General features: G+C 35.0%; 1 pseudogene; it reads right to left on the bottom strand.

Moving 5' to 3' along the window:
* Positions 1-1,728: 1,728 nt before the first annotated feature.
* LOC107871631 lies at positions 1,729-3,464 on the bottom strand (annotated as a pseudogene).
* Between the last annotated feature and the right edge of the window lie 1,681 nt (positions 3,465-5,145).

Here is a 5,145-nt window from a genome sequence, read left to right as displayed (position 1 = left end):
TTCAACATGTTTGCATCACTAGGATTCTTCATAATATCTAAACACTTGAGAACCTGAGCATCAGGGTGTCCAAGTCTTTGGTGCCATAAGATACAACTGGAAGTGAAGACTTCTGCAATAAATCTGTTGGCTTCTGATCTTGAATGATTAGCACCTTTAAGAACATATAGTCCACCCTCTTGTCTACCAATCCACTTCACCTTACAATTGAAGAGGTCCTGAAAGATACAAAAATCAGGATAAAAGGATATAAAATATGAAAGTTCCTTGGTTATCTTGGCAACAGACAATAAATTGAGTTTGAAGTCTGGAACATGTAGAACATCTTTGATCACATCATCTGCAAAAATGTGAGCTTTTCCTTTGTGTGAGATTATCATTTCATCAGGTGCAACTTATCAACATGCATGGAGTCTAATCTGGTACCTCCTTTGAACAAGTGTCTATGTGCAGAAACATGATGTATAGCACCTGAGTCTATAATCCAACTGTCAGAACATGATTTGGACAAGAAACAAGTAGTAATACCTATCGTATTGACTTGTTTCATATCTGTTGTGTCTTTGTTCAACATAGTTATAATTTGATTGTACTCTTCCTCAGTGAATGTGTGAGGCTTACCCTTTGGTGTATGAGTAACTTCATGACTAGAACTATCAGCATCAACTTGACCAGCTACCATAGTTGAAGACTGAGAAATAGACCTATGTCCAGTGTTTACAAAGTTGTTACTGCCAATATACTGTGATCTGAAATTAGAGTTGTAGCCTTGTTTCTTCCTGTTCTTTCAGTCATTTGGATACCCTACCAACTTATAGCAAGTTTCCTTGGTATGACCTAATAGATGGCAATAATCACACTATCTGCCTCTATAGTTAGAGTTGCTTTGTCTAAAAACATAATTTCGATTCACCTGCATAGCAAGTGGTTCTGATCTATCATTCACAGTCATCATACATGTTGAATGTTGGATTTCATCCTCTATGAGCATAGCATAGGCTTGATTGAGAGTAGGAGTCACTCCTTTGAACAATATCTGTCATCTAGCTTGGTCATAGGACTCATTCAGGCCACTTAAAAACTGTAAAAGTCTATGTTGACACATATGATCTAAGTACTCTCTAGATGTAGGAAAAGCACAACTAGGATTTGGTACGAGTACATCATACTCAGTCCATAAACTCTTTAATTTTGTAAAATAGGCTGAGATTGAATCTGTACCTTGAGAGTGCATATTAATTTTGCGATACAACTGCTATATATGCATATGATTTACCTTGTCATACCTCTCCTTCAAATCCTCCCAAACTGTACAAGTATTCATGGCATAAACAATACCAGATAACAGACTCTCACTCACAGTGTTCATAATCCAAGAAAGCACAATTGCATTACATGTTTCCCACTGCTCATGAAGCTCCTCTCTATATGATTCCTTGTTGCAGGAACCAGTGATAAATCCAAACTTCCTCTTTCCTAAGAGAGCAATATGCATCGACCAACTCCATAAACTATAATTTTCTGAACCAGTTAACTTGATTGAAACAAATACAGCACTGGATCTCTCAGATGCACCAATGAAAAGTGGATCACTTTGATTGATTTTAGGTGCCATGATTGATAGAATACAGCTGTAATATAGATCAAAATTGCAAAAAAAACTGACGATAGAGATCCAAAATATGCAAAAAATTTAGTGAAATATGATCGAAAACACACACTTAGCGCCTATATCCTAACAATTAGTCTAATTTTTAAGTACTTTGTTACAAGTTGAGAATTCTTTGGCTGATCTGAATGCATAGTCCATGCTGCTATAGGAACTCCAAAGGACATACTCTCCATACACGAATTCCATCTGAAATGACTCATAAAACCGCCCGTTGAACTATGAGCTAAAATTTTCAATTGTGGTGCCCAATCTCTACTATAATCCCTCTTTCTTTAATTCTCTCTTCATAGCCTTCAGGAAATTGTACTTTTCTAACTTCACCTATAAAAACATCTCCTTTGTTAGTATCTCTAAGTACCCAAATGAACTTTTGGTGACTCTTTTCTAATCCAACTACGAGCGCATTGATTTCTTCATCACACAATGAAGTAGTCGTGCCAAATGACACAAAAATAAATGAATCGAGTTCTTGATTGTCAAGCTATTTGAGGGACTCATGGATTTTATCCAAGTCTTTGTTCTTCTCTTGTGACTCCATGGGGTTGAATGGACCTATAGCCCATTTCTTCAATTTATCACATTCTTTAGCCATTAAATCAAGGTACAAACTTTCAATCACTCTAGATGAATCGTAAAGTTCACCACAATTGATCTTCCCAACAAATTGTGCTTGTATCTTCAAAAATTCCCAAAACTCTGGAGGAAAACAATCTCCAATTGTTTGAGTATCCTCATAATTTTCACTTCCAGGATGGAAAGCTTCCCTTTGAGTTCCTACAAGTATGAATATGATGTGAAAGCTAAAGAACAAGTGAAAGAGTAGCACTCTATGCTTGGCATTTGTGGCAAATCTTGAACTACCCATTTAATCAAAGAATCATAAATGACAACGAATTTGCTTATATTTGTCCTTAAAAGTTCACGTACTAGAGAGCAAAGTGGCTTGCGGAGATGGTATGTGGCATAAAATGAAGGTATTAGTTGGTTTGGAAACTTGTGAAAAGCATTAGGATTAGGCTGGGGAGTTTCAAAAGGTGTTAGAACAAATTCATGGAAATGAATTTTTGTTCTGGTGAGTGGATCAAAGCCATGAGCTCTAATTTTTGCTTGTCGAATGTGAGTAGTGGATCCAATGTAATGAACTTGTATATTGTACATGCAAATGAGCCTAGAGAGATGGAGGAGTTGGATGAGATGGCCTTGTGCTGGAATTGGCACCATGACCACAGCCATCCGGGCGTCGCCTTGCAGTGGCGAAGTCAGAAATTTCACTATTGTCTGATTTTCTAGTCTCCTTTCCCATCAGCTGCAGCTCCACCCCCACATATTACGCAATATTTAGGACACCTAACCACCCTTGGCCGGCTATAGCACTTACCCTGATGTCTCGTGCACCATTTTAGCCAACTGACCACCCTTCATCAGTTGTAGCTCCTCCTTTAACATCTTTTGGATCATTATGGCCAACTGATAACTCTTCAAGGGATATCGTTCCCCTGATATCTTTCAGACCATTTTAACCAGCTGACCTCCCTTTATCAGTTGTATCTCTTCCCTTGACATCTTTTGGACCATTTTGGCCAATTGTCAACCCTTCACCAACTATAACTCCCGTAACATCTTTTGGACCATTTTGATCAACTTGTAAGCCTCCAGCAAGTATAGCTCCCCTGACGTCTTGTGGACCATTTTGGATAACTAACCACCCTTTGTCGGTTGTAGCTCCATCCCTAGTTGTTTCTTGCACAATATTTTGTCCATGTGTACTTCTTGAGGTTAAATTTTCAGCCATTGAGCTATGTTAGGATAAAGATTTCTTGTGATACACAATTTCAGAAGTACTTTTATGAAATATGTTGTATTTTGAATGATGGACAAAAAAAAATATCTACTCATAATGGAATATAACCACCAATGAAAAGACATTTTACCAAACCATACATATTCATGCAAGTTGCAACATGTGCAAATATGACAAATTCAATCAGACAAATTTGTCAATCACAAATTTGTCTATCATGGAAGGTAACAATCTATTCATTATATGTACAAACCTTTTTGCAAAAAAATATCTATTAGCTAAGTAGGTATTTGGTCATGAAAATCAATTTTTTTTGGAGATGGAATTGGAGTTGAAGTTGAAGTTGGAATTTGGAGTTGTGTTTGACCATAAATATCAATTGAAGTTGTTTTTGACTCTTTGTGAGAGAAGTAAAAATGGAAAAAGTGAAAACAAGTTAAACTTGTTTTTACTTTTTCAAATACAATTCTGAATTGTATTTGAAATTCTTGTGGTCAAAGACAATAATTTTCACTAAAATAAAATAATTTTTCAAAAAAAAATTCTCATGCCCAAACCTCCCCTAAGTTTTGGGGGATAGAGACAATCGATAAGTGTGTTAACGGGAGGTAAAAAGTAGTGGAGTACGCAATATGTTTTGTAAATGATGTCAATATTTGAAAAAGAAAATAAGTCATAGTACTACTCATGTAGTTTCTTGTTCTTCGACTTCTGCTGCCATCTATTGTTTTGAAGATAAAAATTCAAGATCGGACACTTTGGGGGACACTACGTGTAATTTCCTCATTTTGTTCATGCCAAATACAATGGGCCAGCCCACAATAACTTGTGGATAGCTCATGGGCCTAAACTTGTGGTTAGAGTTGGTTGGCTTAAGAGGGCCTATCTAGCCCAATATGCAAAGACATGGTTACTTTGCACTAGGGCTTATGGATCAAACAAGGGTTGATTACAAAAGGGCAAAATTCAGAAATGACATACTTAAGGCCCTCATTATTAGTTTTATAGCAACAGTTTCGTAATTAAATTTTGTAACAACTTTTATTTTATATTTTTCAAATATGTTGTTGTAAAAATACATATACAACTATTTTTACTTCCCTTAAATAACTGAAATTTTTTGAGATAAATATGGTATAATTACAAATTAATTAAATTTATAGATTCCTTTTCCATTAAAACAACTTCAATCACGTGATTTTCGTTATAAGTTAATAGTAATAAACAAATTTTAGTTTTCTCCATTAACGAGTTCATCAGGAAAAAAAAGCAAAATCAAAATTTGTTGTTAGTTTTTCTGAGCAATTTTTTCTAATTCGACAGTATCTTCTTCGAAGTTAAAAGAAATTTCAAAATGAAGCATTAATTTATATGAATCAAATTTAATTGCAGATTCTTCAGTTTATTTTGTTCGAATTCAATTATCAGTTGCAAATTGAACCATTACTGTAGCCTAAGGTTCGTAATCATTAATATTTTTTGTTTTGATATTTTGTTTCTACCATTACTAATGCTCCTATCTATTTTTCTATTGTCGTCGTTAAATATTTTATGAAAAAATTGTAAATAAAATTCGAGTTATAAGAAATTTAGGAGTACATTCAACATGCATAACAAAAACCTTCGGAATTCAACTATTTGTTGCAAAATTTCAGTTTAAAAGTTGTTTCAG

This window comes from Capsicum annuum, chromosome 5, assembly GCF_002878395.1.
Source record: "Capsicum annuum cultivar UCD-10X-F1 chromosome 5, UCD10Xv1.1, whole genome shotgun sequence".
Taxonomy (NCBI): Eukaryota; Viridiplantae; Streptophyta; class Magnoliopsida; order Solanales; family Solanaceae; genus Capsicum; species Capsicum annuum.
The sequence above is the reverse complement of the archived record's forward strand: the minus strand, read 5'-3'. Positions and strand labels throughout refer to the sequence as shown.